Source organism: Eschrichtius robustus, chromosome 13 (assembly GCF_028021215.1).
Source record: "Eschrichtius robustus isolate mEscRob2 chromosome 13, mEscRob2.pri, whole genome shotgun sequence".
NCBI classification, from domain to species: Eukaryota; Metazoa; Chordata; class Mammalia; order Artiodactyla; family Eschrichtiidae; genus Eschrichtius; species Eschrichtius robustus.
The window spans coordinates 48,150,314-48,173,758 of NC_090836.1; the positions used below are offsets into that span (position 1 = coordinate 48,150,314).

A 23,445-nucleotide genomic window follows, 5' to 3' on the forward strand; every position below is an offset into this window, starting at 1 on the left:
AAGAGTACAACCATCAAACCCTGAAAGGGATGTGTGTGTGTGTGTAGGTGGACTCAGGACCTCAGAGATTGAGAGCTGGAACTGACCTCGGGATGGTCTGACCTCCCGCCCCCCCCCACTTCAAATGAGACATAAGGAGCCAGGCTTTGCTCAAAGCCACTCACTTATTCCCATTCAAGACTTCCCCTCTTTCTTCCCCTCCTCCCAATCCAGCCCTGCCCGCTTCGCTCCCCCTTCCTCACAATCCTAGCCTCAGTTTAGATGGACAGAGGTCTTTAAGGGTAGAGCTTCAGCTTTGTGGGCTCTTGCTGCCCTCCCTGCTTGCTTTTAGGCCCCAGGCACCCTTTGCTGGCTATGGCTCCTGGGCTCTCGTGAGCCTCCTGCTCAAGATACTAGGTGAGGGATATACATTTGTTCCCAAGAAGTGGGAGCTCCAGAAGGGCAGGTTTCAGCTCAGTATCAGGTCTTTTCCAGTGAGCACAGCTGTCCACAGGTGACATGGGCTGCCTTGGGAGAAAGGGAGCTGTTCAAGTCAAGGCTGGTGAGAGTAATGTCCAGTGAGATTGCACTGGGTGACTTCTGAGCTACTTCCAACCCCGATAGTTTATGATTCAATGGAACTCACCCTGCCAAGGAAGGAACTTTCAGGAAGGTCAGGATTTCTCTGGTCCCTGGGGGTGGGGGTGGGGGGCAGCTGATGGCCTTCCTGCTGCAGTTCCCATTGCCCAACATGCACCAGGTCTCACTGGGGGTTGGAGGACAAGCAAGCGGGTCACATCTTAACTCACCAGGAACTATCAAACACCTGCTCCCCATGAGGACAGGTGAGGTTGTGATGTGTATGTGCCTGTGTGCCTTCACAGTGCTCACGTGCACCTGTTCCTTCTGTTCCTACACATACATACATAAAACCTTTTTATATAACACCATTTTAATGGAAATGCAGTTTTTCCAAAATGAAAGTAGCTGGTACAGAAGATCTGAATGATGCTTATGTAACTTTAAACACTGAGTTTGGGTAGATCCTAATTCATTAACAGAAGGGGAAAGGGAGGAGTTCTCACATATTTACCTCCCATCTTTGTCAAAAGGTCAAAAGGTCATGAATAGAAAAGGATTTTTGAGGTAAATCTTTAATAGGTTGCTAGGGGGCCTTTTGGGGCCCTCCCCCCACCCTCTAGTGGGGTAGTTCAGCTGCTGCGGTGGGAGGAGGGGGGAGTGCAGGCAGGAGCTGAGGACTGAGGATTGAGGAGTACCTGCTCCCCCCCACCCCTCCCATCCCACTCTGTAGTGTTGGGCGGGACACTTCACCTCTCTACACTGTAATTTCCTCCTCCATAGAGACAATCCCTCCCCCTTTTATAGTTTACAAAGTACTTTCACATACATTTTCTGTCACATTTGATCTCTTATTGCTTCGAGGTTGACAGAGCAGATGTGCCCATTTTGTAGATGAGGAAACAGGGTTTGGAAAGGTTAACTGACTCACCTAAGGTCTCACAGCTTGTTAAGAAGAGGAGGCAGGACTAGAAGTTGTCTTTTTATCTATTTATTTATTTCTGGCCACGCCACGCGGCTTGCGGGATCCTAGTTTCTGGACCAGGGACTGAACCTGGGCCCATGGCAGTGAAAGCGCTGAGTCCCACTGGACTGCCAGGGAACTCCCTAGAAGTTCTCTTTTGACTTTAAGACTTGAATCTTGACACTTTACCTAGTTCCTTTCCTATCTATAAGATGGAAGAGATACCAGAACCTAGTCACTGTCCTTTTTTTTCTTTTTTGGTCACTGTCTTTTCTTGCTAAGAACTCTGACTGCATCACCTCCTCTGGGAAGCCCTCCCAGATACCCACTCTCAAGCCAGAGCTTTATAGCCTCCTACGTACTCTCTCAGAGCACTTAGCATCATTTCTTGCAGATAGTTTGCTTACAGAGTTCCCAACCAGAAGATGAATTAAGACTGTATTATTCATTTTGGATCTAGCATAGTGCCTGACACAGAGCAGGCAGACTTTCTTTATGTATTTGTGAGTCTATGTGTTAACCAGTGCTCTGAACCAGGGTTTCAGTAAGACACACAGCAAGAAATACATTTTGTATTGTGAGATAACTGAAACAAAAGTTTCAAAAACAATACTTACCCTTGCTATGTGCACGCACTCTGATACTTTCTATTTATTGTATTCTTTTTTTTTAAGATGCTGGTCATGGCTCTCTAAATGGATCTCATGACCCACCACCAGGCTGTGACCCATAGTTGGAACCACACTGCTTTCTTCTCTGTGTGCTGTGGACGCCTTCTGTGTGTAGGGCTCTAGCTGTCCCTGAAAGATACAGAGGAGGTGGCCCTCAAGTACCTCTATGCTCTGAGGTCAAAGAAAGGTTCATTTTTAAGAAAACACACAGAACCCTTCTAAGACCAGAGGCACAGGGGTGCTAACAGAACCAAGGGCAGAGGGGTGAGATGATGGAAGGTCCCTGTGAAGCCTGGTGAGGACCTTTGTGCCTCCAGAAACTACAAAAGCAATGGCAGCTTTACTGGAGCCTGAAACACAGACAGGCAGGGCTTGCACTCTTGATGCCATGGGCTTCTCACTGCTCTGTCCCCAGATTACAGGTCTTTAGCCCAGAAAGCTGTCTGGGGTCATGATGGGCATCTTTCCTACAGTTAAGGGGGTTGGGGAAGTGGGAGGCCTAACTTCTGCCTCAAACAGCCTCATAAATACCCTCCTCCCTCCAGGCCCTGGGCCAGTTGCTGGTTGTGTGACTTTGGGTGGGCCCTGTTTAATTAGGTTCAAGGGTGACAGCTGAGGCCGGGGCTCTCTAGGCCTAACACCTCTCCCAAGAGAAAGCTTACAAACTATCTCTGGTCACCTACCTGTTTCTTCCCCGTATCTTACCTTTACCTCTACCGGAAGGCTGTTGAGAGGCAATCTGGAAGCAACAGCCCCTTCCTGCCCCTACCACCACCTGAATGCAGGCAGTGGGGTAGTGAGGGTGTGGCTCAAAGGAGTGCCATTCCTGTCTCCCATGGCTCCTCCGGTTGGACTGGCTGTTCCTGAGCCAAGGTTTGGGAAAGGGAAATAGCTGAAGGAGCTTCCTCCATGGGAGGTGCACGCTTGCTCCAGAACCCTGCCCCTTTCCCCACAGAAAATAAACACAGGGTTGGGCCGAGACAGACCTTTCTTGACCCTCTGATGTCATTGAAATGTTCCATTAAAATGTTTTAAGAAAATTTTTATTACAAACAGAACACATCCATGTTCTTGCTTTCTCTGATTGTTCCTGCAGAGTCTCAGTTCCGTTTTGTATTGTAACTGGGAAGGTGGGGTCTCAGCACCAGGGTTCCGGAGCCCCGTGCCCTCCTGTCACAAGGCTTTTGCATGGCTGTTTCAGACAAGGTCCTGGGGGTGAGGTGGGGTGGGATGAAAGACAGATCTGGTGACAGTGAGTGAACAGTTGTGGGGGTGCCAGATGTGGAGGCTGGGGAGGGAGGGAGGAGCCAGTGGTGGTGGGTATAGATTCTACGTAGAGTAGCCCGGGGAACCTCACTGGGGCTTCAGATTTGGGATGATGCATTCGGCAAGGTGCAGGCATGTTCATCATCCCAACCTTACCACTTAGTTATTGAGCCTCGTGATTTAGTTTCCTCGTCTTAAAATGGGGATAATGATAGTACCTACTTCATAGATCACTGTGAGGATTAAATGAGATAATATGTGAAGCGATGAGCGCCCGGAACACCGGAGGTGCTCAATAAATATTACTCTCATCATCATCAACCTTGCCTTCTGCATCCATCATCTGCCCAGTTCCCCACGCCAGAAGCCTGAGGTCACTCAAGACTCCTCCTCCCCACTCATACCCACCCCCCCCAATCCATCCTGAGGCCAAGTGGCTCTTCCCCTCGCAAGTATTTGTCAGGCCTTTTCATTCTTCCCACTCCCACTACCACTCTCTCAGGGGAGGCTGGCAACAGGCTCCGCATCAAGCTCTCTCCTCTAGGGCCCAAATCCAAATCCATCCCCAGCTCTCCTAGAAGATGCAAATCTGATCCTGGCTATATGGAATGATTCAGCAGTTCCCCACGACTTTCAGAACAAGCACAGATGCCTGGCTCTGGCTCCTGGTGGCTTACCCCACCCATCTCGCACACCTTCCCCACACTCACCCGTGATTCTGTCCGGAGGAACGAGGCACCTGTGATTCTTTGGCACCGTGTGCTTCCACGCTTTTGCAAAGGCCGTTCTTTCTGCCTGCGTGCCCTTCCCCCTCCGGTGTGTGATGATTCCTCAACCTTTAAAATACAATTCAAGTGCCACCTCTTCCTCAAATCCTCCCAGGTCCCCAGCGGGACTTAGATGCTTCTCTGTGCTCCTGTAGTTTCATTCTGGTTTACTTGACTGTTGCCCCCACTCCAGAGTAAGCTCCTTTGAGGGCAGGCACTGTCTTTTTTCCTCCACTCCCCTCATGCCCTCACAGAGAGTGGCAAACAGTAGGCTCTGTTGGAAGCCAGTCCCGATGGGCACTTTCCTCCCGGGGCACTGCTGGTCTCCCAGGCCACTGAGCCAGGGAAGCTCGGAGGCAGGACGCCAGCCTCCTAGACACTTTCTCCACCACCCAGGACAGGGAGTCCCAGACCCGGAGCAGAGCCTCAGAGCCTGACGGCCACCACAGGCACAAGAGTCTGGGACTCGGAAGTCTGGTCACATCTAACCCGGGCTTTGCAAACGAGGCCGGAGCCGACTGAGGCTTGGTGACACCGACAGACACACCTCGCCCAGCACTCAGAAAGGGCGCGTGCCGTGGACGAACCCGCAGCAGGGTAGACCCTCGACCCTCCCACCCCGCGGGCAGTATGTGAGCGTGTAAGATAAGGACAAATGAAACTATTTGGGACAGGAGCCGCCGGGCCTGGCCGGGATTTCGGCCTCCCTAGATCCCGGTTCCTCGGGAGCACGGCCTCCCCCTCCCCCCACCTAGTCCTGGGAGGCCACGTGACCTGCGCCCCCAGGAGCCACTAATCGCCTGGCTCCGTCCCTTCTCCTAAATAGGGAAGCGACAGGAGCAGATCGAGTTTCTCGACCCGTATTTACAGGTCTCCTGGACGAAGGCAAACCACCTCCTTCCCTCGCTCCTCCAGCGCGCGCACTGGGGAAAGGAGAGAAGGGCCCCCCCTCCTGCGCCCCACCCCCACCCCTCCAGTCCTCCGAGCCGCGGGTGCGGCCACTTCTTTCTCCCTCCCTCTTCTCTCCCTCCCTCCGCAGGCGCTCCGCCGGCCCCTTTGGGGGCAAAGCTGAGGTTGCCGCATTCCAAACCCCGGACGGCCCTTTGAGGTCACGTGGCGCGATGGGGGTGGGGCGGCAGGACGCCCCTGACCTAGGCGGGCGACCTAGAGGCTTTGCAGTGAGGCGGATCCGGTGCCTTCTCCCCAGACCTCGTGGAGGCCAGCTTCGTTTGGGGAGTGATGCCAGGCGGATTTTTACCCTCCAGCGCCTACTGTGTGCCTGGCCCACGCTGAGCACTCACGCTTCTTACCTCCAGGCCTCCCTGCACCCAGGCAGGGGCCTCACGCCTTTCCCATTGGAAACACTGGCCGGGAGTCACCAAAGCAAAATGGACAGGGAGGTGAGAGACTGGGTAGAGCCAGTCGCTTAGTTTATGCCAAGACGGATCTTTGTTAGGCCCAAGTCAAGAGCTAACCGTGTCCCCTCTGCTTAGCCTGGGGCCCAGCCAGGCCTCTGAGAGCTGTACTTTGGGCCCGGGGACAAGAAAACTAAGAGGGGGTTGCTTTCCTTCCGGGCTGTGCAGACAGTCTCTAAACTGCTCCGTCAATTTTAGTGTGAACTCAGTTAGAAATCCCTTTAGTGGAGCTGAACCTGGTCCCGTGAAGGGGCCTTGGCTGCTTTATGAGGTCAAGGCAGGAGTGGGTAGACTGGAAGTTGAGGCACTGGCCACAGCCAACTTGCCTGAGAAGTTTGACCTTGTAGGAGAGGGAGAGTATAGAGGGTAGAATGGAGATGACAGGAGGGAGGCATATTTTGGATGGAGGGGGAGGTCTGCATTTGAATATTTATTACTCTTTCAAATCTTTATTGAGCTCTTACTAAATGTGAATCACGTATTTAGCCATTTGCATGATCATCGACTATTTTACCAGTCACAGGTCCTGACCTGGAACTAGAGTGATTACGAATGAGTTCCTGTCCTCATTGAGCTTACAGTCTAGTGGGAAAGCTAAACAAGTGAGGGATATTTACAGAGCAGTGTGCTAAGAGCGACAGTGGGGACGCAGAGTTGTAGGAAAACACAGAGGAAGAGCATTTAGCCCAGACTAGGGTGGGAAGGAGGATGGCTATGGTGTAAGTGTTATCTCAGCTGAGCGCTGAAGTTTAAACTATCCTATATAGGTTGGGGTGAGAGTGGAATAGGAAAGAGTAACCTTCCAGGTAGAGGGCGTGGTGCATGCGAAGTCCCAGAAGCACGTTCTGGACACTGACAGTTCAGTAGGGCTGGAGTACAGCCACCCTGTGAATGGCCGACAGAACAGGAGGAGATGGAGAGAGTGCATCTGGGAGAAGAGGGCTGAGCTGATGAGTAATGCCCATCTGGGAGGGGATGAGGATTGGGAGACCCTTGCTCCTTTGAGTCTACACAGAGTTCCTCAGGCATTCTGTAGTGGAGGATGTGACACCTCCTTTTATAGTTGCTTTATAAAATTAGTATTTATTTTTATCGAGCTAATACAAACACATTGCTTACAAATCAAATCATTCTAAAGGGCTTGTAATAAAAACAGAAGTCCCACTGGCCTTTCTCCCAATTTTAATCCTACTCCCCAGGGGCAACCGCTTTCAACTCGTTTAGCTGTGTCTTCTGGTATTTCCTTCCTTATTTCTAAATATTATATGTACTGCCATTCTGGGTTCATTTATCTAATTTGTTGACTCCTTGTCTTGGTAGATGAGGGTTTTGGTTCTCTTCCTTGCTTCTTCCCTTCTTCCCACCCCCATTATGTTTATATCACAATTTAGGGTTAAATCCATCTTCAGTGATCTCATTATTGACTTTGAAAATATTGTTTACTTTTGAGGCAAGTATGCTGGTTCCATTTCCTTTTCTAATATAACTTTTTGTTGTGTGCTCTGTTTACATTTCCTTTCTTGTACTACTTTTTTGTTTTTCCTGGAGTTAATTGCCTCATTTTTTATTTGCTTGGTTTTCTTTGAATCTCTGACTCCATCTTCCCACACCCTTCAACAGCTCTGTAAAACGCCTTCTCAGTACAGTTTTGCATATGGCCAAACCTGTCATATAATCTTATTGGTTCTGTTTTGTTTCTCCTTGGAGACATTTGTCCTGCGGTGCTCCATCCTTCTGCTTTTCTCTGGATGCGTTGCTCTTGAGGCCTGTAGCACACCTGTCACCCTGGGACTTCCCATGGCCAGTAATTAAGAATTCACTTTGCCCTTTTCCTCTTTCAGGGACCCAGTGTCTTCCTCTTCCTCGGTTTACTTCGTTGTTTGGATGAAGCACATCCTCCAGTAGCTTCCTGAGAAAGAATGCCTGGGAGGTAAGAGTTTAGAGACTTTTGCCTACCTAAAATGGCTTTATCCCACCCTCACTCTTTCTTCCTTTCCTTTCCTTTCCTTTCCTTTCCTTTCCTTTCCTTTCCTTTCCTTTCCTTTCCTTTCCTTTCCTTTCCTTTCCTTTCCTTTCCTTTCCTTTCCTTTCCTTTCCCTTCCTTCCTTCCTTTCTTTCTTTCTTTTTTAATATTTATTTATTTGGCTGCGCCGGGTCTTAGTTGCGGCACGCAGGATCTTTGTTGCATCATGTGGGATCTTTAGTTGGGGCATGTGGGATCTTTAGTTGCAGCATGCAGGATCTAGTTCCCTAACCAGGGATTGAACTCAGACCCCCTGCTTTGGGAGTGCGCAGTCTCAACCGCTGGACCATCAGGGAAGTCCCTCCCTCAGCTTTTTTTTTTTTTTTAGAAATTCACGTTCTTTTTTATTTATTTATTTATTTATTTATGACTGTGTTGAGTCTTCGTTTCTGTGCAAGGGCTTTCTCTAGTTGCGGCAAGTGGGGACCACTCTTCATGGCGGTGCGCGGGTCTCTCACCATCGCGGCCTCTCTTGTTGCGGAGCACAGGCTCCAGACGCGCAGGCTCAGTAATTGTGGCTCACGGGCCCAGTTGCTCCATGGCATGTGGGATCTTCCCAGACCAGGGCTCGAACCCGTGTCCCCTGCATTGGCAGGCAGATTCTCAACCACTGCGCCACCAGGGAACCCCCCTCCCTCAGCTTTGGATCCCACTCCTTCTTCTCCCCCCGACCCCCCGCAAAGTCCAGAATCTCTCTGTTTCAATACTGTATCTCTAGTATCGATCTTCCTGTCTCCTGCATGAGTGGGGAAGGGGACACAGTAAATCACTTCATTGCGCTGGATACCATTGAGTTTCCTGACGATCAGATTGCACTTTAAGTAGGTCTTTGAACAAGCCCCCAGCTTTTAGACCCCTGCCTTCTAGTTTACTGACTCCTTCCAATTCCTAGCCTCTCTGAGGGGAGAGTCCACTTGCTTCTCGTGGGCATGTGCCTCTGGATGTTCTGGGCCTGCCTTTCTTGCCACTCTCCCATACACTTTCTGTTTTCATACGATGTAGTTCAGGATTATTATTTTTTTAAATTTTATTTATTTATTTATGGCTGCATTGGGTCTTCGTTGCTGCGCACGGGCTTTCTCTAGTTGCGGCGAGCGGGGGCTACTCTTCGTTGTAGCGCACGGGCTTCTCATTGCGGTGGCTTCTCTTGTTGCGGAGCACGGGCTCTAGGTGTGCGGGCTTCAGTAGTTGTGGCATGCGGGCTCAGTAGTTGTGGCGCACGGGCTTAGTTGCTCCGCGGCATGTGGGATCTTCCCAGACCAGGGCTCGAACCCGTGTCCCCTGCATTGGCAGGGGGATTCTTAACCACTGCGCCTCCAGGGAAGCCCAGTTCAGGACTCTTAATATCTCCTAGTTTAGTTGAAGGTGGAGCTTGGGTTTCTGTTTCTGATTCTCCTTGTTTTGAGGGTGATGTTTTGAGAGAAAAAGGGGACAGAAAGGGCTGTAGTCCACCATCTTGTGACCACAGGTCTGAGATGTCTCCCTGAGGTGGACAGTAGAGCCGTCTGTGCCTGACACTGCTGCTGCTGCTGACAAAGAGGGAGGGGGTTATCTGTAGGAGGAGGTGAGCAGGGGAGGAGAGGAGCTTCCGAGCTTAGAAGAGCTGCTGTGGGAACCTGATTGGGAGGCCCCCAGAGATAATAAGGATTACTGGGCCCCAGTGAGGCCTGGGTGAGGTGAGACTGAGAATCAGTGGAGAAGGCAGCAAGGAACAGGGAAGGAGGTAGTGAGAGGCAGGGAGTAACCCCTAGCTGGGAGGGAGAGAGTGAGGGGCTGGGGGGTGCTCTAGAATGGGGACAGGGGGGAGGGGAGAGGCAGTAAAGTGACTGGCTTTGGGGCAGGCCATTCGCCAGCAGGCAGAAGAGGATGAGACAGTCTTGATAACCACTAATCAGATGTTGATTATGTGCCAGGGACTGAACCAAGTTCTTCGAAGCAGGCTCAGAGGAGTGGGCAGCCGAGAAGAGGAGCGGAAAGAAAGGAGTTTAAGGTCAGAGAGGGCGGGTCTGAGGCTCAGGTTTGAAGGTGAGGCAGGTCGGAGTGACAGTGGAGTCTTGGGTCCAGAGGTGGGAGAGCCGCTCAAGGGCAGAACCACCAAGAGGCCCGTCCCTGAGGAGGGCGAGATGTGAGGTGGGGGGAAAGGGCTGTGTGATTGCTCAAGTCTTCTGCAGGAAACGCGGTGGGTGGGAAAGGCCAGTCATTTCAGTCATCTACATGGATGGCCTCTTGGACACGGAGGAAGGATAGAGTTTTTAAAAGGGAGGGTGGTCACTTCAGTCCACTTCAATATTTACTGAACTTCCATGTGACCCACCTTCCCCAGGTTACATAGCCTGGGGGTACAATCACAGTAGAGTCACTTGAAGTATACAGCCTCTGGCTCTAAGCCCTAATCATCCAGCTCTCAAAACCCCACGGGCTGTTTCCGGGGTCTTAGAGCTATTCCACGCCTGCTCCTTGTGTGGCCGTTCTATTCCATCTCACGGCTGTGTGCTGACATCACCCTTCCTGGCCATGAATGCCACTTCTGTCACTCCTCACTGTGCAGCCCCAGAGCTGCATCAGCCAGAATTCTGTGGTTACAGGCCACAGAAACCAACTCTGGCTAACTTAAGCAGAAAAACAGTTTATTGGAAGGTTATTGGGCAGCTCACAGATTCAATAGCCGCTCCCTACCTTTTTTTCTGGGCTGGTAAGCCTTGATTTTGTTCTGGAATTTACCTGCCCTGTACTCAGGGAAGGGGACCCCCCTCAGCCACAGGCGATGAATGTTGATAAATCTAAGCAACCAGTCAGGGTGCTTCTGCCTCCTTGCCAGTGATTGGTTTAGGCCCAGGCATGTGATACAACCCTGGTCAATGAGACATGAGGTGGGAAGCCTACTAGGCCAGGGGTCTCCATAGAATCACAGAGAAGCTGACTGGAGCCTTGACCTTGTTGAAGGTGGAATCAATCCTGTATGCCTCTGAAAAATGATGTACTTGTTCATTGTTTAAGCCACTTTTAGTTGGTCTTCTGTTGCTTTCCACCAAAAGGTCCTAACCGACACATAAGACACTGCCAAGTATCTTTCCCTGGTAGCCTGGGGTGAAGGAGGGAAAAATAAGCTGATGGCTAAGGAGGAGGATTGATAAGTTTTCAAAATAAAGGAGACTGATGCATCTTTTGAAGGTACAAGAATTACCTCATAAATAAGAATTGACTAAAAATGCTAGAGAGAAGGGGAATAACTCTGGGAGGGGACCACCAGTTATTAAGTAGACACTTACTATATACCAGGCATTGTGAAAGCGGCTGAGATGTGGTGATGAGCAGAAGACAAGATCCCCGCTCTTACGGAACTTTCAGTCTGAGTGGAGCAGAGAGACAATAAGCATGTAAATAACACAATAAACAGGATAAGGTAATGGAAGGTAATCTTAGGGGGGTGGTTAATTTTGATAGATGGTGGTCCAGAAAGTCTGCTCTGAAGAGGAGACCCAAAGGGTGGGAATGAGCCAGCCACGTGAAGAACCATGTGGAGATTCCAGAAAATGTCTCAGGGAGCAGCAGTTGGCTCTGTCCTGGCTGGGAATTCCAGAAAGGTAAAGACATGGTGGCAAAGCTTGCCTTGGAGGCTCACTCGGGCCAGGAGTGACAGAATAGCTGAAGACATGTATTTTCCCGGCTCTGCCGTGGACATTAGCTCCCCTGTGACAGGACAGGCTGGGAACCGAGGTGTCATTGACTTTCTAGAGGCTGAAAAAGTTTGAATGCTGTATTTTGAGAGAGAGCCTGTGGGTTGAAGGAAAGACACTTGGGGCCAGCAGGTGACCCTGGTGCTACCACCTGTCTCCCCTTGTCCCTCCAGTCTAGAGTCCCAACCTGTTGCTCTGTTTTAACATGTCTTAGTTCAGACTGCTATAACATGATACCATAGACTAGGGAGCTTATAAACAAGAGAAATTTATTTTTCACATTCCCATTTCCAGATCAAGGTGCAGGAAGGGTCAGCGTCTGGTGAGGGCCCGCTTCCTGGTTCGTAGATGGCTGGCTGCTAGCTGTGTGCTCACATGGCAGAAGGGGCAAGAGAGCTCTATGCGATCTCTTTTAAGAGGGCACTAATTCCATTCATGAGGGCTCATGATCTAATCACCACCCAAAGGCCCCACCTCCTAATACCATCACATTGGGAGTTAAGATCTCAGCATATGAATTTGGGCGGTGCGGTGGGGGGGGGGTGATGGATGGACGGACACACACACACACACACCTTTAGTCCATAACAAACAGCTCAACCAAATCAATAAGCACTTCCAGAGTGTTTACTTTTTGTGTAGCTTCTCCTGGGAGTTTGTGTGGGGTGGATACCACAACAGAAAGATAAAACCTAACCTCAAGGAGCTTGCTGGTAAAGGATTCAAGAACTCTGCATCTGAAACAACTAGAAAACAATTTATCAGCAGAAAATCAAGGATACCTCATCAGGTTATATACCACGGTGACCGTCACAATCCCCTCACTGTCTACTGCAGTGGTGACACCCTCCCAGCCTAGCACCAACGGTCCCCTCTCCTCACCTACTGTGCCCTTCTTCCCCCAGGGTTAAGGGTGACCTATTTCTTACTGAGCTTCCCCCACCCCATCCCTTTAAGGTGATTCATCAAGTTGGAGCCTGATGCATGATTTCTGTTCATCCTGTGCTGCCTTCCTCCAGTCTCCTGGGGATGTGAAGAAGGAGGAGGGAGGGACCAGTTAGCTGGATTGAGATCCCTTTGCCCAGAGGTGACAGTGCCACAGTGGGGCTCTTCAAGGGCCTATCCAGCAAGAGGTCCTAGTTTGGGGGATCCTGAAGCTGAACAAATAAGAAAAACATTGAACACGTTCGTTGTTGATCTGTTGAAGAGGCAGACCACTAACAATTTTCTTGTGCTATCTCATTAAATCTACACAACAATCCTACAAGGGCGGTGGAGGGGCGCGGGGGGGGGGGGGTGGTTTATTCCATTTTACAGTGGAAGAAACTAAGGCACAGAGAGGCGAAGTCACTGTCCTAGTCAAACAACTAGTGGGTAGTGCAGCCAAGATTTGAACCCAAGCAGTGTGACTGCAGGTGTCCATCCCTGTTTGACACCACAGTACACACTGCCAAACTGGCTCATTCTAGGAATTTCCCTTCTCCTTGCCACAATATTAAGAACTGAGCTAGAGGCCATTCTGAGCAAGGACCAGTTCCCCTCCTCCCTGTGTGAGGAGAGGGAGCTGGGATCCAAGAGAGGAATTCCAGAAGAGACACTGCCATTTGGGCTATTTTTCCTTAATGTTCCCCAGGCGGGGAACGCTAGCTTTTGATTTGCCAGGTGTCTCTCTGTTCTTCTAATTAACGCCAGGGTCAGCTTGTAGCCGGAGCCCTGCCTGTAGCTGGAATCCGTGCCCCTGTGGCTCAGGGGCCAGTCCCCTGTGAGAGCAGGAGAGGACAAAGCAAGCCCTAACTCGGGGTGGAGCTTCCTGTGATGATGTTCCCTTCGCCTCGTCTATAAAAAGCTCCAATCTGATCTACCCCATTTATGGTGGAGGCCAGGGTGGCAGAGTGTGCGGGAGGAGGAAGAATCAGGCTGAAACAGCCCCTCTTTGCCTCCCTGGATTCTCTTCCAAAATGCTGGCAGCACTGCCAGTTGGAAAATATTTTTTTCCCTCCCTTTGTCTTCTTTCTTATTTAAAAAAAAAAAAAAAAAAGCCATCTGGTGTCAAATTCACTCCTGGCACATCATAAAGGGTAGCACTAAAAATGTCCCTGAAAAACTAAAAGCAAAACCACAGCAGTACACATGGGATTTAATCTCAGCATCCTAGAATTTCAGAGTTGCTAGGGGCCTCAGAGATCAAACCGTTTGTTGCACCGAGAAGGAAACTGAGGCCGGGAGGGATTAGATCACACTTTCAAAACTGTTTATTGAGCGCCTACTCTGTTCATGGCACTCTGCAGGCGTGGGGGGCTAATCGAGATCATAAAAGACAAAAACCTCTGCCTTCCTGGAGTTCTCAGTGGGAGGTTCTTGCCTCTGTCCTCAGGCCTGCCTCTGCCACCGCCCTTCCCAAAGGGCCCGGCCATCCTAGCCCCGCGCTGCACCACCGGGCCGCGTGGTTGTCACCTCCAGGCCGTGGGCCGGCTTGGGCCTGGGGCGGCCCAGCTTTGCGCGCCGCACCCGGGGTTTTCACGGGGCCAAGTTTGCAGCGCGCCGCCCCAGCGCGGTCCCCGGCCGGCCGTCGCTGTGATCCTCCCGCCGCTTCCGCCCGCCGCCGCTGCGGCTCCGCATTCCTCAGGGTTGAGCAACAACTTTCCCTCCGAAGGCGGCTGGGCCGGGGCCAGGCGCCCCGGGCCGCTTGCGCTGGGCCCCTCGCGGGGCACGGCGCGGGTCGCCAGCGTGGGCCTCCTAAGGGGTGCGGTCCGCTCTCCGGTACCTGTCGCGGCGCCCTCGGCGCGGATCCCCGTCCAGAGCGCGGCGCCACAGCCGCCGGCCCTTCCCCTGGGAGCCGAGGCGGGCGCAGGCCGGGGACGCTCCGCGCTTCCTGCCGGCTGCACCAGGACTGCCTAAGGACCAAGCGGCTGCGTGGGCCTGACCCTGGCTGAGCGCGCAATGTTTGCCTCGATTTTTCACTCCAGTTGCGAAGGTTCTTTGACGACGGAAGGAGAAGGGTTTGTAGTAACTACAGAAGAGAGGTCCTAACCCACTTCTTAGTCTGAATCTAAATATTTACAACAATCGTATTAATGCAAGCACTTTTATCCTTTGAACACACTTTCATGCCCACTGAACTTAAGCATATCTCTGGGAGAAAGTTGGCTTCTTACTGCTTTACTCATGTTACAAATGAGAAAGGCCAGGCATGTAGTTCCATCTCTAGTCAGAAGCCAAGAAGCAGCCCAACTCCGCGCACAATCCGGGGCCACCTCAGGCCTCCTGACTCTCGCTGGTCAAAGCAAGCCCTTCCTGGACCCTGATGTGACCCCGAGAGGAACTGGCCCAGCTTTTCAGTGCTGGGGGCTGAGTGTTGGAGCCTGTAGGGTGGAGTGGGGTTAGACAAACAGATTAAGCTCTAGAGTGTAGACTAGTGAGTCTAGACTCACTAAAATGTAAGCCCCAGGATGGCAGGGATTGGTTCTGTTTTGTTCACTGCTGTAACCCCGACTCTGCAGACGATGCTTGGCACATAGTAGATGCTCAATAAATATTTGTTGAGTGGATAAATGCATACAGCAAAGGTCTTCAGATTTCTAACTAAGAATTAAACATATATCCCACTTTCTGCACCTTTACCTTCCCTTTGAACTTTTGCTTTCTCTCTCTTTCTGCCTCTTAAATCTTGAACTTATGTTTTAAAGGTTTTTGGGGTTTTGTTTTATTTTAATATATTTGGAATAAGTTTAGACTTACAGAAAAGTTGCAAGATAGTGTAGAGAGTTCCCAAATACTCTTCATTTTACCTAGCTTCCCCTAAAGTTAACAACTTCCCTAACTGTGGTACATTTGTCAAAATGAAGAAATTAACATTGGCGCAGTACTATTAACCAAACTGTTGACTTCTTGCGGATTTCATGTTTTCCACTCATGTCCTTTTTCTGTTCCAAAATCCAAATCCAATCAGGGATGTCACATTGCATTTAGGGTGTGAAGCTTTTTTTTTTTTTTTTAAAGAGTTTTTAAAATGTTTAATGTGGACCATTTTTAAAGTCCCTGTTGAAATTACCACAACATTGCCCCCGTTTTATGTTTTGGTTCTTTGGCCCCGAGGCACGTGGGGTCTTAGCTCCCCGACCAGGGATCAAACCCTTCCTGCATTGGAAGGCGAAGTCTTAACCACTGGACCGCCAGGGAAGTCCCTAGGGTGTGAAGCTTTTTAATATGTGAGCCAGGTCTCATTGTGTAGGGTCTCTTTCCTTGGCAGTGAGGTAGGAGACAATGTCCCTTGTCACTGGACTGAGCTCCCTGTCCTGGGAGCCAAGGAAATACCTTGAGCCCTGGATTTCCTGAGAGTGCTGCTAAGGGATTCCTTCTGGGCCTGCCTGCTGGATCTGGTAGCATCTGGTTCAAATCCAGACCCCACTGGGTCTCCCCTCCCTGCCCCCTTCCCTCCACCATGCACATACCTGCCAGGGAATAGCCATGCTGCTCCAGGTCTTCATTTCCTTTGGGACCTGACTCTTCTCTATGCCCCTCACTATCTGGCAGCCATTCCTTGGTCTTCATGAGGGAGCAACCCCCATACACCCCTCCCCAGCCTCAGTGTTCCTCTTTCTCCATTCTGGAGTCGTCTTCCAGCCTGAAACCCTCAGGGCGACCTCTCTCTTGAGCTGTGTTACTTGGTCACAGCTCACCATCCAGTGAGCCTTGGGATTAGAGATGAGTGAAGTGAAACAATCCATTTATTTGGTCAGCCAGGATTTATGGAGCATGGCTGGGTCACAAAGACGAACAATTCTGGTGTCTGCTCTCCAGGATCTTACCATCTGGAGGAGGAGACAATGTGAACAAATAATTGCGTAATGGGGACATGCCCTAATGGAGATAATGTGTGTGCACAGTTGTGTGGCAGGAAAGGGGGCAGAGCCCAGCTGCTGGGGTTGTGGAGGACCATAGGGACAGCTTCTCAAATGAGGTCATGCTTGAGATGGGTCTTGAAAGATGGATAGGAAGTGGTAGGTGCCCAGAAAGTGGGCAGGGAGAGGAGTGAAGAAGGGCATTCCCAGAAGGATTGAGAGCAGGTGTGAAAGCGCAGGGGTGTTTGAGAGCAGGGCATTTTCGGGGAACTGCAGGGAAGCCCAGCGTGGCTTACCCTCAGGTGGTTTAGGAGAGGGTGGAACAATAAGGGCTTAGGTGCCATGGTAAGACGTTTGAACCTCGTTCAGCAGGGGGTGAGGGCTACGAGTCAGTTTAGGTCTTGGAATGGTCACTTGGGCACTCTGTGGAGCCTGGACTGGAGGTCAGGGGCACCTGGTAGGTGGCTGCTATGAGAAACCAGCCAAGAAGCAATGGGGTGTGAACCAGGGCGGTGGGTTTGGGGCAGAGGGAACAGACACCAGAGAAACTTAGGAGGCAGGACTTAGTGACTGGATGGCAGGGGCGGTGGTGAGAGGTGGGAGTGGTTAAGGGTGACTTCAGAGCCCTGGCTTGCAGGGAGGAAGGAAGGGAGGCTCAGGGGGCTGCTCATCAGACAGATGAGCGCCTTTTATTCTTTTATGTTTTTATGTTATTTATTTATTTATTTTTGGCTGCGTGGGTCTTCGTTGCTGCGCGCGGCCTTTCTCTAGTTGCGGCGAGCGGGGGTTACTCTTCGTTGCGGTGCACGGGCTTCTCATTGCGGTGGCTTCTCTTGCTGCGGAGCACGGGCTCTAGGCACGTGGGCTTCAGTAGTTGCGGCGCACGGGCTTAGTTTAGTTGCTCCGTGGCACGTGGGATCTTCCCGGAGCAGGGCTCGAACCCGTTTCCCTGCATCGGCAGGCGGATTCTTAACCACTGCGCCACCAGGGAAGCCCCAGATGAGCATCTTGAGTGGGGGCCGGGGATGGGGTGTTGCACAGATGGGCTCGCTGGACCCCCAGCTTCACTGCCCAGAGGAGAACTGTCTTAGGGATGGGAGGCAGCTGCAGAACAGGCCACCTGAGGGTTGTAGCTCCCTCAGGTGGGTCAGGGGGACCTGACCTGGGAGGCATTGGTGGGAGGGTGGGGGAGTGGAGAGGAGGGGCACTGAAAGAAATGGCGTGAGGGATGGAGAAGGAGGGCAGTTTGGTTCAGGGAACTGAGGGAAGGTCACCATGTCATTCCAGATACAGAGCCAGAGCAGGATTCAACATCCTCCTGGAATCTGAGAATGTACCACCTGGGGACAAGGAGGTCCATGGGGCCCTGAGAGAATGGTCAGAGGCGAGGAGGCGAGCAAGTGTTTTAACCCCACCCCCCAGCTTTGGACATGTCAGGACCTGCTGGAGTTGCGGAAGTGGCTGGAGTTTAATCCGAAGGCTGATGCCTCTGTTTGCTTGTGGGAGCGGCAGAGGTACCTGAAAACACCTGTGTGGACAGTTTATGCAGCTGGAAGGGACCTGTGGCAGATTTCTAGTAACCGCCCCACAGAAACCCTGATTCTCAGCTGAACACTGTTGAGAACTGTGAAGGTCTGAGATTTTATGCTATTTACAAGCTAGCAAATTAGCCCCTGTGATAGTTGCCGGGGAGCTGAGACTCCTGGATCAGAGATGAAGGGCAGTTTATTACAGCAATAGCAGTAGAAGAGTATCAGCCTCAGTTCCCATAGGGCTTCACAAGGATGGCCAGGTGATGATGTCAGGACACACAGTCAGTAGCATTTCAGGAGAGGAACCCTGAACTTGGGGAACCCAAATCTTTTATAATGGGAAGTATGCTTGCCCTTCACTCTAGAGGAAGGCACTATATACCTTCTATGGATGTTCACTGTATCCTGGAAATGATAATCTAAAATGGAGGACAGTCAGTGCTTCACTTGCAAGATGCGCAGAAATGGAATAGAACCATGGAGAATTGTCTGCCAGGAAACACATGGCCAGAGAAAACAAACAACACATTTCCCAGCCTCTCTTTCTTTTTTAAATGAGAAGTGTTGGATACAGAAGCCTATAGGTAAAACAGCCCTAATCTTTTTTTAAAAGATTTATTTATTTAATTTATTTATTTTAGGCTGCGTTGGGTCTTCATTGCTGCACGCAGGCTTTCTCTAGCTGTGGCGAGTGGGGGCTACTCTTCGTTGCAGTGCACGGGCTTCTCATTGCGGTGGCTTCTCGTGTTGTGGAGAACGGGCTCTAGGGTGCGTGGGCTTCAGTAGTTGGCACGCGGGCTCAGTAGTTGTGGCTCGTAGGCTCTGTAGTTGTGGTGCACGGGCTTAGTTGCTCTGCAGCATGTGGGATCTTCCTGGACCAGGGCTCGAACCTGTGTCCCCTGCATTGGCAGGTGGATTCTTAACCACTGCGCAATCAGGGAGGCCCCCAGCCTCTCTTGCAGCTAGGTGTAACCATCTAACTAAGTTGTGGTCTATTAAGTGTAAGCTTTTGTGTGGCAGCTTCTGGGGAATTGCAAAAAAAAAAAAAAAAAAGGGCTGGCATATGCCCTGCGCTTCTGATGGCTGGAATGTGGATATGATGTTGGAGTGTGAGCAGCCATGTTAGGCCAGGAGTGGCATGTAAGGACTAAGGATGCCAGAGTAGCAGATGCAAGGGGCCTAGGTCTCTGATTATCTTTGGACTTCTTTACATGAGAGAAAAAGAAACTTCCATCTTAAGTTTTTTTTTTTTTTTTGTATGTGCAACTAAACTTGATTCTAACTGATACAGGGCTAGCACAGAGGAAGACCAATGGAGGATTAGACTTGTCAGCAGAGAGAAGGGTTAGGGCACTTCTCCCCCTTCCTTCCGCCTCAGCCTCATCAGGGACAGGGGGAGGGGATGTGGAGTCACCTCTGGCTTGTTCACCACCCACCAGTGATGCCCCATTCACAAGGGGGCCCAGGCTGGCCACGCGACCCAGCAGCATCCTTTCGAAGGCAGCAAGCGACAAGCTGGCTCCATTCACAAACCCTGTCCTCCTTTGAAAACCAATCATCGTGCGAAGCGTGACTGGGTGGTGGCCAGCGCTGGCCCATCTGTCATGCCCTTTCAGAGAGCCAGGCATCAGCAGCCGGCCTGGGCCGATCCAACCCCTCTCCCTTTGTACCCTAGGGACACGCACTGTAACGAGATCACAGTGCCTACTGAATTATTCAGAGCCGCCCTGAGTGTCAGTGTTATTATAAACATGCAGATTTCTCCGGGCTCCAAACTTCCAAATCTCCAGCAGCCGTCTCCCTCCAGGATTTTTCATTGGCTGCTTTGTGCCTGTGATTTCAGATTCCCCAGGCCTTGACGGCCTAATCCGCCTTTGACTAGCTCCTACCTGCCACCAGGCATGAAGGCCTCGGTGCCCTTTACGCACCACTTCAGGCCCCATTCTTTGCTCAACAGCCAGTCCTCACTGGCACCCCAGCAGCCTGCCTCTTCCCTGTCTCCTCCCGGCTTCACCGCCCAGGTTGGTGACATCAGACTCTCCCAAGTGCCTGCCTGATGGGGACACATTACTAACAGCATCCTCCGCTTCCGCAGGTCTCCGTCTCATCTGTGTCCTTGTGAGGCTTTAAGCCTCTGGGTCTCCCCTCCCATCCCCATGTTCTAGCTCCAACACAATCTTCCCCTTCCCCACAAGTCCCAGATTCCCGGTTCTCTCTGGAGTTGGTCTGGAGAATACCCCCCAGCTGGTAATGAGGCAGAGATGGTAATGCACATTTAAGAGTAATGAAATGCAGTGATATTTCAGGCCTGACAGACCTATTTCTGGCAGCCTTAGAATTAAAGTGTGAGGCTTTGTACTGCAGCTGCTACTAGGAGCCTTCAGAGTTTTTCTAAAGATGTGAATAAAGCTTGCAGGGTTTCAGCTCAGATCTCTGTGGCTATTTATCCTGCTGATGCTTTCATTGTACCTTTTTATTTGAAATTTTAGAGCTTTTAGATGAAGGAAACGCAGCAGCAAGTGCAAAGCATACAAAATATCCTGGTGGGGGAGAACGTCCCGGTTTTTCTCTCAATTGTCCGTGACAGCTCTGGGGAGGAAGAGGGCTCACAGGGCTTCCCCGGCGTGGCCTCCATTTCCCCTTGGAGTGGGCTCCACCTGGATCCTTGCTCTGCCACACCAGGGAGCGGGACCTCGTGAGAAAGCTCTAGGAGGGAGTCCATGTCACCAAGATTGATGGGGCCAGTGCGGCCAGCCCTCCCTCACTGCCTCACTGCTGTGTGAGCTGAGCCTATGCCATTCGTTGTTGGGGCATGTGGCAGAAGGGAGTAGATCCACTCCGGGCCAACAGTGAGACCTCACTCTGCAGACTCCAGACAGGAAAGGTGGCCTGCTGACCCCTGCCTCGGCACGCAGCTCCATCCTGTCAGGCCACCAGGAAGGCTGGAACCATTCACGAGGAGAGGCTACAGAGGGCAGTGGTGCCAATTATGGGCTCTGCCGTCAGACCAACCTGGGGGTGAACCCGGGCTCTGCTCACCAACTGCAGTGCCGGGGGCAAGCCACTGACCCTTCTGGACCTCAGTTTCCCCACCTGTAAAGTGGGGATAATGATGCATCTATCATTCAGGTCCTTGTGATGTATTAAGGTACCTGGCACATCTCAAGTCACAGTATCTATTACTAATACGAAAGTTACCTCAGTAGTCAGGATAGCTAGGTTTCCTTCCTAACTGCCACTCGTGGGTCAAGTCCCTTCCCCACCCTGGGGCAGTGGAAAGAGAAGGGGCTCTGGAGTCAGATAGAACCAGGTTCCAACCTGGCTCCTTCATTTTCTGGCTTTGTGAGTTGGGCAGGTTGCTTGACATCTCTGAGCTCCAGTTTCTTCATCTGTCAAAGCAGTGATAATGAGTACTCACCTCAGAGGGTTGAGGTGGGGGTTAAATGAGATCATCTTCGTAAAGAGCCCACCCAGTGCCTGCCATGTAGTAGGTGTTGTATGAATAATGGCCCCCTTCCCTCTTCCCTTCTCCTCCCTCTGCTTCTGTTCAAAGGGGAGAAGTTTTAGATCCAGAATTTCAGAAATTCTGTAGGACAAATGACCCAGAATCCTCAACTGGTAGATGATGAGAGAGAGAAAGAGGGAGAACCAAATGGAATGTGTGGACCTTATTTGGATCCTGATTCAGACAAACCGACTGGGAGAAGAAAAAGAGACCATGAGGGAAATTTTGCTATTGGTTGGATATTCAATAATGTTAAGTAATTATTGCTAATTTTTTAGGTGTGATAGTGGTATTGTAGTTACTCTTAAAAAGAGTCTTTATCTTTTAGGGTATATACTGAAGAAATTACAGATGAAATAATATGGTAGTTGGGATTTGCTTTAAAATAATTGAGTGGACTGAAGGCGGGGCTGGGGCGTAGATGAGGCAAAATTGGCAATCCGCCATGTGTGGATAACAGTTAAAGCTGGGTGACGGGACTTCCCTGGCGGTCCAGTGGTTAAGACTTTGCGCTTCCAATGCACGGGGTGCGGGTTTGATCCCTGGTTGGGGAACTAAGATCCCACATGCCATGCAGCGCGGCCAAAAAAAAAAAAAGCTGAGTGATGGCATATGGGGGGGTTGGTAAACTATTTTCTCTGCTCTTGTAGAAAAAAAGCAGTGATCCTTTCTAGATGGGAAGTGTCTCTTCCTGTACATCCTTCCAGCTCTTCCCTTGCTTCAAGTCCACCTTATTGCGCGCCTGGACTATTATGACAGCCTCCTCCTAGAGTCTCCCAGCCTTTGGTCTCTCTCCCTTCCAATCTCCTTCCCATTTTGCTGCCGAAGTTATCCTCCCAGAACACAGATCAGGTCATGTTACTTACCTGCTTAAAAATCTTTGGGTAACTCCCTACTACCAATAACCTACAGGAGTATAAAACCCTTATTATGATACACAAAGCCCTTCCCAGTCTAAACTCAGCCTTTCTGCCCAGTCCCAATCCCAGCCTGATCTTCACCCCTCATGAAGCCAGGCTTTGGTCACACTGGCCAGGCACTTTCAGACCTCCGTGTCTTCTCCTGTGCAGCTCTCTGTTTGGCAGGCCCTCCCACCTCCCCCCTAACTTCATCTATTAAAGGCTAAATTATTTTTCAAAGCTCGGTTTGAGTGTCATTCTTCCTTCATGCTTTCTGGAAGTCTTTGCACTGTTCACCAAATATCTGTCTCTCTGCCTTCTGGCATATGGCGGGCTCTCACTTCCTTGGCTCTCTGAGGTTGGATGGGGCCATGTGACCAGTTTTAGCCAATGGGTTGTAAGTGGAAGTCACACATTTCACTTCTGAGCCAAGAATTCAATTGCTAATTCAAAATCCTCCCAAGCTCTCTTTCCCTCTGGCTCAGCAATATCCAGATATCTGCTGCTCTGTCAGGCTGGGTTCTGGCGTGAGCGTGGCGCTATGGAGCAGAACCTCCTGTCCACCGTGAGGGCTAAATACGTGTGGGAGAGATAAATCGGAGGGGGTGTTTGTTTCTTCAGCATAACCTAGTCTATTCTGACTGATAATTCTTCCCTCTGTGATGTAGAATCAACTGTGCTGTTCTCTGTATGTTTGCACTATAGTCCTGTGTGTGTAATGTGTCTAGATGATACAGCCCTTCAGGTCAGGAATTCTGTTTTGCGCTGCTTGTATTCTGGCCCCCAGCACTTAGCATGGTGACCTGCAGAGCGGAGGTGTGAACCAAACATCCAGCAGTGCAGAGCTGTGGTTGGTGCAGCTTGTGGGGTGGGTCGTGCAGGGGTTAAGATGTGCCATCCTTACGAGGGGCCCCCACACTCATTCGTCATGGGAGTCGTGATGGTTTGGAGATGGAGCTGGGATGTAGCTTGATGTTCTCAATGGATGCTGTGCCCAGCCCCAGGGAATGGGTCATGACCGGTCTAAGCCAATCATAATCATCGCCTTCCCTTGTGCTTATGAGTAGTTCACACATGGGCAATTACATGGTCCAGTCCTAGACAATGAGATGTAAGGGAAAGTCTTGTTCTCTCCTTGAAAAACAGAAAGAGATGAGAAACACAACCAGTCTGTTTGGAGTTTGGATTTCACTGAAAGCAGAATCTGAGAAAGGATTCAAATGCTAATGGTTTCCGTGAGAGGGGATCCCAGGGAGCAGAGGAGAGGGAGAAGAGAGGGTAGAGTAGGGAGAATGAAACAGGAAAGGAAGACAAGCCAATAAAGGGT

At 50.9% G+C, this 23,445-nt stretch overlaps 1 protein-coding gene and 1 long non-coding RNA gene across 4 annotated transcripts in view; one reads left to right on the forward strand and one right to left on the reverse strand.

The window, feature by feature from the left end:
* Positions 1 to 224: 224 nt before the first annotated feature.
* LOC137775511 (uncharacterized) lies at positions 225 to 5,134 on the reverse strand. 3 transcript variants are annotated; one of them, XR_011076036.1, is made up of 4 exons: positions 5,095 to 5,134; positions 4,170 to 4,295; positions 2,140 to 2,322; positions 225 to 745 (listed from the first exon to the last, which is right to left on the reverse strand). It is a non-coding gene; the product is annotated as an uncharacterized lncRNA (long non-coding RNA). The 3 variants fall into 3 exon arrangements; XR_011076035.1 differs by having other exon boundaries at positions 225 to 503; positions 626 to 745; positions 4,170 to 5,128; XR_011076034.1 differs by having other exon boundaries at positions 4,170 to 5,128.
* Positions 5,135 to 5,375: 241 nt separating this feature from the next.
* The window catches only part of ATP23 (ATP23 metallopeptidase and ATP synthase assembly factor homolog), an 87,951-nt gene continuing 69,881 nt past the window's right edge, over positions 5,376 to 23,445 (forward strand). Inside the window, exons 1-2 of the mRNA XM_068561448.1 lie at positions 5,376 to 5,626; positions 7,483 to 7,571. The gene's annotated coding sequence lies outside the window, so the exon portion shown is untranslated. The remainder of the gene's footprint in view (positions 5,627 to 7,482; positions 7,572 to 23,445) is intronic.